The sequence below is a fragment of the Phasianus colchicus genome, chromosome 1 (genome assembly GCF_987193195.1).
Source record: "Phasianus colchicus chromosome 1, bPhaCol1.hap1.1, whole genome shotgun sequence".
NCBI lineage: Eukaryota > Metazoa > Chordata > Aves > Galliformes > Phasianidae > Phasianus > Phasianus colchicus.
In genome coordinates this window covers 179,516,890-179,535,140 of record NC_143436.1, presented here as the reverse complement: position 1 = coordinate 179,535,140, position 18,251 = coordinate 179,516,890, and the positions used below count along the sequence as shown (strand labels likewise).

The following is an 18,251-nucleotide window of genomic DNA, read 5'->3' as shown; positions in this document are numbered from 1 at the left end:
AGTACTCCACTTTCACAAGACCCACATCAAGCATGGCTCATTAGCCATTACCCTCTGAGGATGATTTTTCAAGAAGATGTTTTGTCCATACATTCATACTGCAGCAACCTAACTTGGATGAAATAATATTTTGAGAGACAGTGTTGAAAGGTCTTGCTGAAATGCAGGTATATGACACCCACTACTTATGGACCCTTGTCCACAACTCCAGTCACTTTACCATAGAAAGGAACCACATTAGTCAGGAATTATTTATTCTTGATAAAAAGTGTTCTTATAGGTGGGCAGGACAGAAAATGATAAAATTCAGAAATAAAAGAACAAAGAACGGAATCAGAAGTGAATAAAAAGAGCCATCCAGATCAAGATGAAATGTATGAACTTCTGTAGGAATACCAAAGTCTAAACAACTTATTGGGTAAATCAGAAGACACAATTTTATAAGAGGCTATAAAAAACATCCTCATAACTCAGCAGACAGAAGAAAACAAGTAAGACAAGGCAATTTCAGTGTGAAAATGGAGCAGTCCATACTGACAAGCGACACTGCACATTTTTTCAACACTTGTACCTGTTTTTCAACATTGGTACATGTTTTGAGGCTGCATCTTTTAAAACAAGAATGTTAATTTCTACTGATTACCAAAATGAGTTTCAAATGGAAACGGGAATAAAGAAATCATTAGACTGGATGTGTCCTCCAGATCAGAGATACAGCAAACCAGGCTGAGCAAATACAGGGAGCAAATACAGTGACAAATCCAGGAAGGGACACAACTACAGGACAAGCCCTTTCACCTGGTAGCAGAGTGTTTAACTCACAGCAACACAGCAGACTGTAAATACAGCCGAGGACTTGTTAGGGAGGACCACTTTTTTCACAGGAAACTGTAACTTCAAAAGTCATGTGAATATTGATATTTATTAAAGGAGCACAATACTAATGAAGCACAATACTAATGGAAATAGCATCATCAAGCAGCCAAATGCTTTGTACCTGGCAAACTAAGTTTATTTGCATGCCTCTGCTAAAAGTGCAAGTGCTTTCTATTTTCTAATACTTAAAAATAAATAAAGTTGAAAAATTGTTCTTGCAGCTAGTATGCTGATACCTTTATTACCACGCAGCAGGCTTCTAGTGTCTTGAAAAGGTAGACTTCCAGTAAATAGCTGTCAGCAAGTCTATGCATGACTGAAGTCAAATTACAAATACTAAAGCAACAGGTTTTTGAACTCAATGCCAGCAAAATATCATGTATCTAATCCAGGAAAGAATTACAGACCTCAAGACTGCTATTATTTTATTATCCATGCCATTCACTTTTTGGTCTGCTTCACAGCTTTGTTTGAACTTACTAATCAATGGCGCCTACAATTGGTACTCTACCAGTAACATGTTTCTACATACACAGACAACAAAATGATTTAATATTGAAATGATCTATGCATTTTATTGCAATCATGTGCAAAAAATACCCAGCAATCTTACTAGCATAAATAAGCACACCTTCCCTAGCAAGCAATACAGGTTAAGTCCTGTGAAATCTTTGCATCTGATTTTTGTAGTTGTTCACCAACTGCAGGTCTTTTTTTATTTTGTCAGTGTGAAAAAGTACAGCTGACAAACTGTTAGCTAAGAGTAAAAGCTCTTGCATTAAAATAAACAGACCAAAACTCCAGCCAACATACCACACAAAGTACAACCCCAATTTCACATCTGATGCTCTGCATAAGGAAGGTCTTTCTTCTCCACCAACTCAACCCAACCCAATTCAACCACATTTCTGCTGCTCCTTGCCTTTTGCAGTGACAAGCTGCACCAAGTTTGGCCATGTTTCTACCAGACCAGTTTAAAGCCTTGTAATTTTTCTCGTAATTAAACTGCAACCACCTAGATATATCTTTATTTAAATAATTTGAGCTGCTAATAGTTTTTAAAAAAACAATTACTTGAAAAATTCTAGCCTGTGCTACATTGAAAACCAACCTTTTCATAAAGACAAAAAACAATCTCTTCAGACACACTAGGAGGTATTTGATCAAGAAACGTCAGAGAATCACAGTATTAATACAATATTGACATTGATATCATACACATTAATTCTTCCATATTACATTTCCCATCTCTTAATGATTTTGTATGGGTGAGGAACAGGCTTGAATAAAAAACATAAGTTTCAATTTAATACATTATCTGCTAAGCAGAACTGATTGGAAAAAATGTAGATTTTTTTTTCTTAATAAATAAATAAATAAATAAATCAAACCACCAATGTACAAATCTAATAATAATCACTGTTTTCAAAAATAATTTTACAGGTAGTATCAGCAAAGCCTGGAATTATTTGTGACCTTAATAAAAAACTAGGATATAGATTTCTGGACCAAAATCCCATTCAAAATAATGCAGATAAAAACCTGGCTCAAGAAGAGCCAGCACTTTGTTAATCTTCCCTGGACAGCACATTACTTTGTGTACCATAGATTTCAAGATGGATTCCACGTATGGAATGATCACAAGCGAAAGATTTGAAGAAAGCATGACACAGAAAATTAATGATAAGTAATGAAGACTATGTGAATGGTCTCCAAGTGGCCCAGATAAGTCAGGGTTAGTGAGTCAGACAACAGTACCTTCTCTCACAACTGCTACGTGCCATCACATCACACAACAATGCTAATAAACATCAGTAATCATCAGACCTTACCCCTTTTCAGGCGCAGGTATCAAGTACAGACACACACAGACTGAGAAAATCAAGAAAAGAAAACTAAGAAGTTTATCACTGAAATGAAAACATACACAACATTATAAAAAGTTTTTAGAAGCACGACATACTTAAAAGATGGAAAAAATGGTAATTTACTTCTATTATCCAAAAAAATTAGAAACATACCACGGACAAAGCACCTCTAGATGTTGAATACACAGTTAAGGGTTGGAACAGAGTATCCTCAGATAAATACTGCCATACCTAGCAGTACCAAAGGAGTGAAATTACCTTAGAACTGAGAGCACCTTGTCCCGCTGGGCAGCCCAAAACTCACTTCACCAGCACAACACCAGCAAGCATGATAGTTGCTGCTGCACAGTGCTGGCCATTGTAAGCTGGGTCACACTTCTGTTTTATCCTTGATTAAAGAAAGCATTAAGAAGAAGGCAATTAGATGGGGTGAGCAGTAAGCTGAGCAATTTACTGCTAATTATAAAGTACCCATTCTTACGGTCACTACGTTGGATAAAACAGTCATTTTGATTACAATCAGTATGTATAATAGCATTTGAAAGCATTATTTAAATAAAGTTTAGCTCAAGTCTTTCATTGTATTTTTGCTGTTTGGCATCTCTAACCTTGAGGGTCACTCTTCAATTAAGCAACCACTTATTAGATCCATTTTTCTTGAAGTAATTTTTAACCAGGGTTTTCTAAGCTATTATTTTTTCTACTTCAAACGGTTTAACACCGGAGATCAGAAGCTCAGGGATGCCACTCCCACATCAGCTAGCAATGTCCATTTTTTACAGTGATTTCAAACACCAGACAGGAACTTCCTACGTACAACTCTGAATCCGGATGAATACCAAACTACAGAAAGTTAGATATAATGTCCATACTTAAAATGTTTGCTTCTAGCCTTTCCTCACATATAAACGTTATTAGCTTCATTCAATTCAAACAGCAGTGGAGCATGCTGATCGTGATGCAAGTCCTTGCTAAAGGGTTTTTTTTTTACCCTTGAAAAGATCTGGTTTTGGCACAAAACTGAACTTGGAATCCTATCTAGAAGCTCTTCTCTCTTTCCTTCCCACTCTCTCCATTAACACTCACTATAAGATAAAAATATTTGTAAGCAAATCTGATCACAAAATAAAATGAAATACCAAAAATTTTTAAAATAAGGAATTGCAGGTGAATTCTTTTGAACAACCAGTGTATACGCATATTTAAAAGAGTAAATTATTAATGCAAGCTTGATTTCAATTAAGCATCAAGTCAAACACAGCCTACAAAGAAACCAACGCATCAGTTTTTCCATATCCTGTTCTTGAAATTAAACCAATTTAACATTTTAATTAGCAAAAATCTTTAAAGAAAGCTATAAAATTTGGCATTAGGCAATGCAAATTACAGTCCTTGCAATTTTATTCATTAATTATTCTAATTACCTCCATAGTTAATGTTATGTCTAAATATTAATTCCTGAAAAGAAAATGGCTTCAAGCTAGTCATTAAATCTTCCACTGAGGGAAGCCTGAGCCATCCTTAATATAGCAAGTAAAAAATCCTAATAAGTTACAGAAGGACACTAAACAGGATGCGTGTAATTCCTTTACACGTCAACAGAATTAAACTAACTCTTAACAATGGACATTCCTCTCCAGTAATATTTTTGTGTGTATGTTTTACTATATATATATTGAATATTTCGCACCTACATACTAATTAGAGACTCCAATGCTTGCTTTTCAGTCTATTATAAAAACAAGTTTGAAGCCAGTGATACTGTATACTTTCAGAACGGCAAATCACATAATGCTACAATTTGGCTGGCACAATACTAGCTGTGCAAATTAGTTACACTATTTTTAAAAAAATGTTAATTCTTTGGTTACGACATATTTTGGCTCTTTAAAATAATCCTAAACCATGCTACTTTCTGTAGAAAGAGAAAAAAATCATAATTTCTAACCTATTTCTTGTAGCTTTTTCTGTTCTTGTTTCAGAAGAGGATACTTCTCTTTACCTTCCTCAAACAAATGCTTAATTAAAACTGAAATGCACTGAAAAAAAAAAAAAAGAAACTGGAAATCCAAAGCGGGAAACCAACATGGTTATGGATGCTTCTTACAGGAAAGAAGAAGGTAGGCTAGGAGTGAACTGAAAATTAGAAAATTCTTACCCGGGAAGTGAGACCAGTAGGTCAGAAGTTGCAGTGGGCCATTCTTCCCATTCTAAGCTATAGAAGAGCATGACATAAAATTCAGATACTTTCTTATCTTTACTTTGATAGAATTATGGAATGAAGAGATAACAGAATTGAGAAAGAGATGATGAAAAGCTATTTCTCCACTTATACATTTTACAATATAAACATAACTGTCCTAGGTTTAGATTTATATTAATTTCTCTTTAGAGACCCATGAATCAAAGTGCTTGGGAAGACACAGTAAAAACTACTGGAAAAGTATAATTAAAGAACTGGTAAAGAGGAGTTTCACTCAAACTACAGAATGGTACCATCAGAAGCAGAAGATCTTGCCAAAACTGAATGTGACTCTATTGTTTGGACAATAGACTGTCTACTGTGCAGTACATTTTATGTATCTGTTTGTTCTCCATAAGCTGAGTATGGCTCTCCAAATTTAACAGATGAGCTTAGTGCCATTTCTCCTAAATGTGTGAAATACAAGGAGGCTTAGACAAGGGCTTTAATCAAGGAACACAGTGTTTAAATTTTGTCAAAATACTATATTTAAAAGAAGTCTCTCCACTGTTATGGTAAGCAGCTCTAAACCATCACTGGAGTATAAGCTGGCAGCAGCTGTGAACAGCTATTTAGGTCCCAGGCTTAAATAGCTTTGTTCCACAAGTACGGAGAACGTGAAATGACAGCCTCAGACAAGTTTTTTGGGCCTTTGCTTCTAATTACAAGGTATTGGGAATAATGGAGGACAGACTTCAGTACATTATGTTCTTAATGCTAGACAAGAAAAAAGTCATTCCCTTCCTATGTACTTTCCAATGTCCAGTGACTACAGTTCTTCACGTGCACAACTAGAGAAAGTATCGCATAGCACTGAACTAAGATTTTCTCAGGAGGCAGGAAAAATGAAAGGTAAATCAAACAGTTTAATTTAACAAGCTCAGCTAGTAGCAGTACATCTTTGAATAAGAATTAATTGCTGGGTACACATCAGAAAAACAAGTTATTTTAAAATTAGATTTTGGCCAGTTAGACTCTTAAAAATTGTGTTTCTAACTCGTATACTAAAAATGCAGGTCACTTTATATTTTGAAAGCACAACATCTCCACAAAGTGCAGGTTATCTCAGGCATATTAGTAGCTGTAAGATTAATTTCAGCCCTGCTTGACATTAAATAAAGCTTCTTGTTACAAAACAGCCTGTAATTAACAATAAAAAGTAATCACGGCTACTAGCACAGCAGATTGATACTACAAGCTATAATATTATAAACATTTATGGTTTTTTTAAATACTTTCATAACATTTTTGTTGTATAAATGAGTTGCACACAACCAACCACACAAAGTTACAGCCTATACATTCACACCTGCTCTGGCCATCCCATCTAACAAGTGGCCAAATAATCCTGGTAGTCAAAGATGACCTCAGAGGAATTCATTTTCCAAAACAGAATTTGTTTCTCAAAAAGCAATTTGAAGTAACTCATCTCTCTGAGCACTGGAAGTAGGAGGCCAACACTTCTGGTGTCAGAACAGCTTGGCTTCCACTCCAGCCTCCCATGACCTGAGGCCACTTGAACCTCTTGGCATGACATGGCACCAGACTGTCTGCAGGTGATCCACTCCACAGAGGAAACTTAAATATTTCCAAATGTCTTTAAAGTTTTTATTCAAGGAGAGATAAAAGAGAGCTGTACGCTTAATTCACGTTGACTTTAAATGGCCAAGAAAATGGAAAATATATAGAAAACTAGGCTTGTGAGGAAAATGGGAGCCATGCTTCTCCAAGTCTGGAGGAGGTAAACTTCATTTTGGACACTTTTAGAAAGTGAGTTCTACTGTAGCACTTCACTTATCATTGTTGCCAAACACAGATGACTTCCACAGATGAAGAATTCCTCTTTCATTCTCTTTGCGCTCACTAAAATGGCTCACCCAATTTTTCCACCACGTTCCTATAGGGTAGCAAACAGTTGCAGTATCAGAGTAAGTTGCTAACACGATAGAGAATTTAAAAAGAAATCCCATTACCACTAGATTTTGCACACTAATTTTTATAAATTAAAACTGTAGATGAAAAAAACCATCTTCTTACAATGATTTGTTTATAATTCAGAAAAGAAACAATGTTCAAATACAAGAGCAAGTTGAAAACGCCTTCATAGTATATTCAAACACAGTTACCTGTGTATAAGTCAAACGCTGCCTTGATTTAAAAAAGCAACTACTCAGGAGCTGCAGCAGTTAATGGTATCAGCTAAGCCACATGTCCAGCCCCTGGCTGAGCAGGCTGCAGGAAGATGAATTACACAGAAGGCTCACTATGCTTTGGGAAGGGATTGCACTTAATGCCCCGGAATGTGCCTCACTGAATGCCTGTGTCCAGCAACATTGGCTGGAATCCAAGCAGATCCATTACGTTCCCTTTATACATCAACTCACCACATGCCTTGGTGACACCGCAGATATGCCTTTCCTCCTCCCCTTTATTTTTAACTTGAGTATCTTTAACACGATTGAGATGCATACTTCAGGCTATACCATTAAGGAGGATTTTAAACCCAGTTTAGCACTTTGTAAGTTATTGTGTTATCTCTCCACCTCTAATCTAACACCATACTGAAAATCAGGCAAATTAATGATATAGTTCACACAGATGCTTACACGAGTTGTGGTGAACCAGCTGTACTTTCATGAAAAGTTATCTGCGTGTGAACCCTTCAGATGCGCCATAAAAATAATTATTTTGACTCTTAAGTCTCAGAGGACAGTCTTTCTGGCTACACCACCACTCAGTGAAGCTCAACTTTGACTGTAGCCAAAGCATGTTTTTAGCATTAATAGGTTGGTTACGTGATAGGTAAATTGCTTATAAATATATATATGAAAACAATTTCTTTTTTTTTTTTTTTTTTTATCACCGTCAGGCACTTCATGAACACTTACTTTGAAAAATGCAAATGAATTATACTATTTATTGAACTTGTTGCATATAATAACATTTATAAGATGACTGTGATATCACAGGATACTTAGTACCTTATTCATTCACCAGTTCCAAAACCAGCAGAACAAACTCTGGAGGGCAGCAGATTCACTTATCCTCCCTTGCTTCCCTTACTGTACAAATATCACATCAAATAGAAGGATTCCAGGATCAAAATGGAATAAAGGATATTTTCTCTGCAAAACTAGAAAAGGCTTTTATGGGCTGTCTATAGTAGAAGTTTCTCACATTCAGCAAAATATCTGAATGTGAAAAATTACTCAGCTAATATACAGGCACGAATGTTGCGAGTATGTTATCTTCATTTTCTTATGAAACTATTTGTGGACTCTGCTCCTTGCATAGTATTGTCTCCTATTCATTTATAGATGCCCATCTCATGACTACCTGAACACAAGCTGATCACCTCTTATTTGTCTATTCAAGGTTTTCTGACAGAGAAGGCACATTTTACAGTTTCTGTAGTACCAGCAGAGCATTTTTTCTTCAGAAACTTCAGCTTTTAAATTTGCTTTTACTTCAGATATAAGGGCTTGTGTGGTAATCAAAAGCTTGTAGAATCTTCCCAGTCCTAGCATCTTGTCCGATAGAGGATATTGCCTCTATCACTGTAGTTTTGCCAAACACATCCGTAGGGATACTAAATGGCTGTGAGCGTCCCTCAAGCATGAAGCAATGCGAAACCTGACCATCTGCAGGCCTGGGGTGGTAAGTAACAGCTCAGGTATGACCTCCAGGATGACAACACATTTTTCATGAAGTAAATACACACCAAAGAACTGTGAGCAACTTTTGAATCCATTTATGCTAGTCCAGCAGTTAGATCAATTGGATATTTCCAATGGCTAGAAACAGATGTGCATAATATGAATTTGAAGAGATGATATGCAATTGCAAACTCTACTAAACTATACCAGAGTCTGATTCCATCATATTAACACAACATCTACAATGTGAGACTACACAGCCTGGCCCAGAGTCACTCTGTATCCACCTCCCATTACCCTTCACCTTCTAACACAGTACCGAGAGCCCAGCTCAGCCCCTCTGCTTCAGCAACAAAGCAATCACCCCATTGTGCTGGCAGCAATGCTGGGCGAGCTCCCTGACCCAGGGGCTGTGGGAAGGAGAGAGCACCCAGGGCCCTCTGAGCAATCTCATCCTGCTATGAGCAACAAGTCCTGCAGGGAAAACACCCAGCTCCCACCCAGAAAGATCAAACTGACCGGTAATGAAGGGATGAAGAAGCGAGGGAGATGCCGCATTGGGTCCACAACTACAGGCTCACAGATACTCACCCAAAAAGATTTGGCTGTGCCATGGCACTCAGTATAATTACTAGGCTTGAACCAGTATTCAGATTCACTGGAAACGCTGCCTCCTACCCCTGCCTCTGGGAATGAGAGTACAGAGTGAAGGAAACACTACCAGCTGCTTCAAGTGTTTCACAGCAGAGAGCCCGACTATGACTCACTGTCACTGACAATGCATCTTGAACGCATCACTGTCATTTCAAGAAGAACCATCCAGGAACCTCTTCACCACATGCAATAAGATGAAGCCCTGATGATAAACATACAGCAAACAGATGGCATATTAGCAGATGAAAACACATTACTTTATATAGAGGTATTCACACAAAGAATCCACTATTTATTGCTACACAAATTTGTGCTCAACTAGCACACACAACATTTCTGGTGCATGGAAGTTTCCATACTTTGTCGTATTTCGTACTCACAGTTGTAGAGAAGTAAGAACACCAATCTCAAAATTAAAGAAGAACAATGCAACACCATTTGGCAGTATGACCTCATCAATTTTCCAAATTTAAACTGCAGCTGAGAAAAAAGTATGTCAGCAATTTCCTACAATGTCTTTCTGAGAAGTTGAATAGGAACATTCTATACTAGAAGCATATTCAGAATAAAAGAAAAAGTCATTTTATACATTTTACGCTGCTTATTGTCAATGACAACTCTTTACCTGAGCTGAAAATGTAATTTTTTAAAAATCCAGACACATAGTAGTTGCTTTAAGTTTTGCAATGTTCTCTGTGTTGAGTCCTTCCCATAGCTCACAGCCTAAATGTTACATTGAGGTCTTTAGCACCTCCTTTAAGTAAAATTGCTTAAATAAAGAAGAATTTAAGACAAGCACAAATTACTTTACACTAGCACTTAACTACAGCTCTGCAGGAAAAAATGAACAATTCTTTTTCCTCGGAAGAAAAAAGTAATGCAGCAGTAACACACACACACACACACATTAACCACCACGCTATAAAACCTTAGTCCAGCTCTGATAAAATACAGAAATTGATTTACTTTAAATGGCAAAATAAATGCCACATTCTAACCATCAACTATTCCCAACAGATTTTGCTGAAAAGCTTTCTTATGGAAATGTCTGGCTATACCAAGTTTAAACAAAAAGAGTTTGCAGAGCTTAAGAAATTGTCAGTCAAATAAGGAAAAAATAGCAGCTTGCACTGCCAGATAATTTGGTGGAGGGCTAGAAAGAACTAATTTCAGACAAACTAAGTCACAGCACAAGAAAAGCATCTGCACATTGTAGGGCAGCTAAGCACCAATGGAATCCGCATGCTGTCTAAGTAGCTCTATTTCCATTACTCAGTTGTTTCTCATGTGCTTATAAACCTCCCAGGCCCAGCCACAGAACCAGAACATGAAAGACTACATTTCTTCCACTGTTGACTTTATTCTAAAACGGCCAATGTAACTGCAGCAATTCATTTGTTTTAAAGGCTTCCTCTACATTACATTAGTGACACAAGCATTTCAGGAAGAGAAACCAGATCTTGCACTTATCTTGAAGCACTGAAACAAATGTTTATGTTCTCTGCCGTGTGCACATTAGCATTTAAAATGAATTAATTTATTAACTTCCCAGGATGATTTAAACATGGATGCAACATACTACGAAATAACAGAAAAGCTGTGCATAAGTAGAGGGGAATCTCAGAAACAAAAGCTAAGCATTAAGAATGAGAAGTCAATCTAATGTGAACAACTAAAGCATATATCAATTCTTCTCGCTCATTCCCTATTGAAAAATCTAGATTATATAATAATGCCTTACACTAAGAAGTTTTTACACATCTGGGGGCTGTTGGTCAATGCTTGGCTAAACATGAGCCAGCAATGTGCCCAGGCGGCCAAGAAGGCCAATGGCATCCTGCCTTGTATCAGCAGCAGTGCAGCCAGCAGGAGCAGGGAGGTCAACTCCCACCTCACCACACGCTCCCTTCAGGCAGTTGCAGAGTGATAGGTCTCCCCTGAGCCTCTTCTTCTCCAGTCTGAACAATCCCCATTTCCTCAGCAGCTCCCCATAGAATTTGTGCTCCAGACCCTCCACAGCTTTACTGCCCTTCTCTGAACACACTCCAATTGCTTTAAATTTTGCAGTTTTTGTTCTTTGTGTTGAGTCCTCTCTATAGCTCATGGTCTAAATACCTTTAGGCCTTCAGCACTTTTAAAGTAAGGTTGCTTAAATAAAAGAGAGCTTAACTTCATTACCATCGTACTACTATATTTATTTTTAACACTGTATTTGCATAGTATTTTAAACATGCATTATACATACGCAAAATTGATATCCTTACAAATATATGCATAAAATATAACTTACCTTATAAGCATATACATGTATATAGCTTTATATGCAGCTCAGCATATTTTAACATCACACCATAATTTAATATATCATTAATATAATATGGCAGTTTCTCCAACAGTAGTCTTCATCAAAGAAAATATCATATATATATATATAAAAGAGGTAAGACTAAGAAAAAATCTCTTCTGGAAATACTGACTTCAGTACATATCAATTTTTTGTCTGTGCTAGAGATAGTCTGCAGTTTGTGGAGGTTGACTAAGGACTTTCGCAGTTGATTTGGCAAAGAAGCAAGGAAGGGATCAGTGCAGATAAGACAGCATTTATTAGCTACATCTGCTACAACTGCTTTATATAGACTTCCTCACTGTAGGACAGTCACTCTTGAAATTTCTCCTATGCTGAGTGGGACACAAACCTTAAGGAACAAATTTAAATGCTGCCCTGGTGTTTCAGCCTGGCAACATTCCCTTCTCTTATCTTCCAGCTCACAGAGCACTGACAACCGTCGGGAGCAACAGGAAAGAGATACAGCCAGCTGTATGTATATGATTCATGTCATTTTTTATGCTATTATAGTTTATTTTAAGAAGTGCTTTTCTGTAATATTATTCAAACAAAATGAAGCCTATTATGTTAAGTCAAGTATCACGATAGGAACCCACAGTAACAGAAAAATGAGACAACATTACAACGTATGAAAATGAGTGACCTGGAAGTACCCGGCGCAGGAAATAAGGAGAAGTCCATGGCATGAACAGCCCCAGTGCTATTGTTACAGCATCTTTCTCCAAATTTCACTGATGGCAGCTGATGAAAGAGAGTTAAATTTTAACCTTGACCCTCAAGATTACATTTGACGTGTTGTTTCAGTATCAGTGAAAGCACCTGTACAAAGAATCTCTGTGCATACTGAGAAGGGAATAAATGTAAATAATTTCAAAGCCAAAAACTTCAGGATATAAATATCTCACATTCAAAAACCTGAAATGGATACCATATATTTAAAGTTGTGAGACAAATGTACATCCATAAGTAATATCTAAGTCTATAATTAATTATAACATCATGGCCCTACAGATTCCATACTCCCTATATCACATTCTATTTTGGCACACAACATGACAATGCCTGTATGCCACTAATGTGGAGAATGATGTTTGTGATATATTTAATAGCTCAGTTATTGATTTAGACACCTGATACATACAGTATTTCCATAACACAGAAATACAGAATTAAACAAGAGGTAGCTAGGGTTACTCTGGCTGCACAAGTGAAACAGTTCAGAAAGACTGAAGTATCTTCCAGAGGAAAACAAACAAACAAAAAACAGGGATGGCTGAGCTGTTAATACAGTTCCAAATATTTCTCCTTTTAGGTGAGAGTCATATTTATTAACACTTAATTACTACAGCAACGTTGTCTTAAAATGTGTTTTAGAATACACTATTAACTGAAATTTATTCATTCTAGATGAATTAGGAGGTAACAGTGTTATCAAAGTATTCACAGGCACAAAACCAAACCAAGTCTAGATGCCCAGGAGAGAAAAAAACCTTCATACAGTCACACGATACACCAGAGTGAGAAGACACACACGAACTGTGTTAAACGTCTCATGTAGGCACGGACTATTGATATCCCAGATAAGTAATCATAGACTGAATACTAATTTCCTTTCAAAAATAGAAAGATTTAATGACGAGTTAAAGTCTCATCATGATTTGAGATGATATGCCATGTAAAATTTATCAGGATAGTAAATATAGAAGTAAAGATACAGCAGCAAGTACAACATGAAGCTGGTAGAGCGATGCTACCCATGCTGACAAGAACACTGACTGTACATCCACAAAAGTCCATCCCAGCCCTGGGCCCTGCTGTAAAGAAACACAGGTGCTTTAGAAGCACTGGTAGCAAACCTGGAACCCACCTGAAGGCTGCCAACTTTGCTGATGCTTCAGTGAGAACCTTAGGGCTGGATTGTAATTGTGATCTTAAAGAGGCTCCAAGTCACTAGAGTAATGGTAATTTCCATCATTTTTAACATAGTCTTGTTTCATTATAGATGTTATTAAGCACTGACAATCTGATTGTGTGGCCAGGCTTCCACCAGCTGAATTGAAGCAGAAGGCTTCACTGAGGTCTGCATAATATCAGAGAGAAATATATTTGATGTGGATCAAAAACCTTTGCATGAATATTCTATCAAGGTATTATGCTGCATACTTTTATTTAATACATGCTTAGTTTTATTTTGTGTGCATGCCAGTCAGCTGTCATATGTGCTATTGCACTTGAATTCTTAATTTCTAACAGAATAAAGATTCAAAAACAAACACTTAAATTAGTTCTCAGGACACAAAAACTATGCTAGGATTCTTGGTCAAAGAAAGGCAAGCTTTTGTTTTTTTATTTTATGTCAAAACACAAGAGCCTTCTTGTCTATTTCTCAGATTAGGCTGTACATATTCACTCTGGTTTTATTTTAGAACCGGATTCCTCCTGGCAATTCCATACATCACTACAAATCCTTATGCAACTGTATCCAGAGTTCTATATTTATCAAGATATCTCATCTTAACAACATCGTTCTTCCTTTGCATGAACCAGTCTTTTAAAGCAGATTGCAAAGAAACCCCCACTAAAACTCCCATTCCAGCAAGATGTGCCAGTAAGCCTCTCAGTTTAAAGCACCGACATGTGAATTTCAACCAAACAGTGGCTCCTACAAAGAAATATGCTATTTTTCTTCTTTTTTTTTTTTTTTCTATTTGGTGACTAAAGTCAAATGGTGTACATACACATCCTATCTGCCAATACTGACAACCGTCTCCTTGCAGCTTTTATGCACATTGTACCTTCCTAGATACAAATTATTTTAAAAAGTAGAAATATCACAGAATCACAGAATGGTCAGGGTTGGAAGGGACCTCAAGGACCATGAAGCTCCAACCCCCCTGCCACATGCAGGGCCACCAACCTCCTCATTTAATGCTAGACCAGGCTGCCCAGGGCCCCATCCAATCTGGCCTTGAACACCTCCAGGTATGGGGCATCCACAGCCTCTCTGGGCAGCCATCTTACTGCAGTGTCAGAACCAAGAGCATCATCCCAGAACAAAACTGCTGTTCAGAGAATCCTTTATGTTATTCTACATTTTTAAAACAGTGTCAGGCAAAAGTACCAAAAGTGGTTACACAGACAGCCCAAGAATGAATTGAAGGTGAAGTTTTGATCAACAGAAATATTTTACAATTGTTCAGAATAAGATTTCTTCTAGAACACTGAATTACCATTGCCATGCATGTCTTCTCCCAGCAATTACTAACATGAGAAAACTATAGAAGGGTGAAACACTCCATACAGCTTAATACAGTTCAAAAAAAGATTAGTGGACCTTTCTCCCTCCCCTCCTTCAAATATAAAATCTATTTTCTGGTTCAATAAACACGTTTTAAATAAAATGAGAATTTCATAAATGTCAGCCACTAAAAAAGGCACAAGTAGTTTATATTCCACTGTTCAGAGAATAGAATTCTCTTAACATTTTCAGTATGATCAAACACAATTAATGCGTTATTTAAGACCACTAGGATGGGAATTGAGTCTCTTCTCATCTGGAAGAACCATAGCATATTGCTGATACAGCTCCACCAAAAGAAGGAAGAGAAACAATGGCTACAATCACCTAACAGAAACCAGTAACAAAAACAGAGAAAAGAACGTCGTTGGTTAAGTTCACAGAATGCTTGAGCCTGGAAATGATCTTTGGAGGTCAAGTTGTGCTTTCCACTTCAGCTAAGGAAAGGAGTACCAAATATTTAACCACCAGTTGATGCTCCTTGAGTCCTAGGAAAAGGATGCTGTAACACTATCACTTCTACAGGCACCAAACAGACAGGACTTCGCACACCTTAGAATTTCAAACAAGTTCTGGTAACACCTTTACTCTCATTTGGAAACAGTGACAGACTGTAGCACAGAATGCTACAGAAATGGCAGTTACTTCAGGGTGAATCAAATTCCATTATTCTTTCCCAAACCAGAAATTAATCACGTCCATAAAACTCTCAGCAGGGGCAGGAGATGCTGCCTCCAGCAGTTTGGTGCTGCTCAGAGCTGCCTTGCCATTTGTAGCATGTATGAGCATGAGAGCGAAGCTACAGTCCCTTGGCAAGTTCCCAACACAGACAGCAGTTTCCTGATGTGAGCCATCCCAAATTCTCTTGCACACTCTGCACTGTGTACTTGATGCTTGACCGTGATAAAGACTACTCAGGTAGTAGAGACTGCAAAACTGACTGGTGATAGCAGCCTGTTTTAACCCAAGGATTCCAACAGCTGCAGGCCATAAAATTTGTGATACTGAAGTGGCAAATGATAACACAATACTGCATGTCTGATCAAGGTTCTCAATCACACATCATTCTGTCAATGACTTAGGAATCATCACTGCAGTGCTCAGTGCAACATGAATACTTTTGACTCACCTAAGCTAAAATCAGCATTTTAAGTCACACTGGCAGAACGAAGGCTCTCATCACTGCCACCTGATCCCTTATAAAAGCTGATAGCTCCTTTCAGCTAGAAAAACAGATCCAGATTTCCCCAGCACAGGCTCTATCAGCTTCACTGATAAACAGGAAATGTAGATAAACTTAGACCCTGTTATCTACACAGATTGAGGGGAAAAGAAAAAAATAAGATTACATTGCTCTTGCTATAATGTTTTTGTACAGTAGAGAGTTCCCATCATAAGTAAGGACATATGCCAACAGACACCTTACGCCTTTTTAAACAATCGGTCAGCAAACAGAGAACGAAAATAACTTCACAAATCACTTATAAAGCTGAAAATGTCCTAACTAGTTTGATGGAGACTAGCTGGACACTAATGGCAAATATAAACACCTACAAATTTCAGCTAAACAAACTAAATGAATAACCAGAAGCCACCAGCAGCATCTGAACTGCTTCAAACAAATGCAGCACGCTGCTTTGGTTCTGTCACACTGTCCTCACCACTTTCACAAGCCTGTTCTGTCTTTAGCTCACTGCCCTTAGGAACTGATCACGTACAGTGTGACACTAAGTACTTTTAAATAGGTCACTGCATTAATTGCAGCAACACAGAACACAAGACATATGTCTGCTGCTACAATGGGACATCCAACAGTCTTTCAATCAGAAAACTAGAAAGTTCAAATTGAATAAACTGCTTAAAATTTGCAGAGCACAGCAATTTTCTGCCTCCAAAAATGAATCAATCCAAGAAGCTGCAGATCTTCAGAGTTCCCTCAGAACATTAGAAAGTGTACTTCTAAGTCTGTCACTGCATTATGTGGAAGTCAGACCAAGAACACAAGAGCACCAAAGCTTTACCATTTCAACTCAACAGTCTTCATCTCTGGAGATGTTCAAGGCCAGGTTGGATGGGGCAGCCTGACATGGTGGGTGGCAGCCCTACCCATGGCATGGGGTTGGAACTAGATGGACTGCAGGGTCCCTTCCAATCCTAGCCATGCTGTGAGCCTATGGGTATGCACTGCATTAACACATTTTGTATGTACCTACCTACAGATCTGCTTAAGCAAAAGTCCCATATATATGTGTGTGTGTGTGTATATATATATATATATATATATATATATATGAAAGAGGCCTCTACAATAGGATTTTTTAAACATAATATAAAGTTGCTCTGTCACTGAGCTAAATATACTTCTGGTTCTATACAGTATGGAGATGCATTTCCAATAAGGTTTATAGGGGAACAGCAGATGCCCTTCTCATGGGGAGCTGCATCCAGAAAGCAGTTCAGGAACCCAACCTGAATGGTACTGATACTCCAAGGCAAGGTCCATCCCAACCTTCACCGCCAGGTATTCAGCAAACCATCCAGGTGCCATCCTACCTGCTGCACATCATGAATTTCAGATCACAGAATCACAGAATTGCCAGGGTTGGAAGGGACCTCAAGGATCATGAAGCTCCAACCCCCCTGCCACATGCAGAGCCACCAACCTTCCCACCTAATGCTAGACCAGGCTCTGCCCAGGGCCCCATCCAATCTGGCCTTGAACACCTCCAGGGATGGGGCATCCACAGCCTCTCTGGGCAGCCTGTTCCAGCACCTCACCACTCTCTGTAAAGAACTTCCCCCTGACGTCCAACATAAATCTCCCCTCCCTCAACTTAAAACCGTTTCCCCTCGTCCTGCAGTTATCAGCCCTTTCAAAGAGTTGATTCCCCTCCTGTTTGGATGGAGATGAAGATGGAATTACTCTTTGCTAAGGGGAAGAGGGATATCCCACCATCTCACAGCGCCCGAAGCGAGGCCAGGCAGGGCGAAAGGAGCCGCTTCCAGCACACAGGACAGCGCAGCGCAGCCCACACCTCGCACAGACTACGAGAACTCACACCCAGCTCGCTGCCGCCGGGGCGGCCAGGCACGCGAGCGGCGCTCAGACGAAAATCCACCGCAGAAAAGGGCCAAGTGCTCATTAGCGAAGAGGGGCCGGGATCAGCTCGAGCGAATTACCGCCGACCCGTCCCGCCGCCCGGTGCCCGCATCCCCCGCCCGGCCCAACGGCCGCAGCCCCCAGGCCGCCGCCCCGCCCCGCCCCCAGCGCGCAGCACGGCCCCCCCCGAGCCCCGCCGCCGTCCCGCGC

The 18,251-nt window shown here is 38.7% G+C and overlaps 1 protein-coding gene and 1 long non-coding RNA gene across 4 annotated transcripts in view; both read right to left on the bottom strand.

The window, feature by feature from the left end:
• The window catches only part of LOC149920264 (uncharacterized), a 58,902-nt gene extending 40,712 nt beyond the window's left edge, over positions 1-18,190 (bottom strand). The window contains exons 1-2 of one of the 3 annotated variants that reach the window (XR_016463364.1): positions 4,693-18,190; positions 3,003-3,132 (exon numbers count right to left, since the gene is read on the bottom strand). This is a non-coding gene — a long non-coding RNA (uncharacterized LOC149920264). Of the gene's footprint in view, positions 1-3,002 lie in introns of all 3 variants that reach the window. The other 2 variants (XR_016463366.1, XR_016463365.1) reach the window with 2 other exon arrangements.
• The window catches only part of MICU2 (mitochondrial calcium uptake 2), a 133,825-nt gene that overhangs the window by 115,301 nt on the left and 273 nt on the right, over positions 1-18,251 (bottom strand). The window lies entirely within an intron of this gene.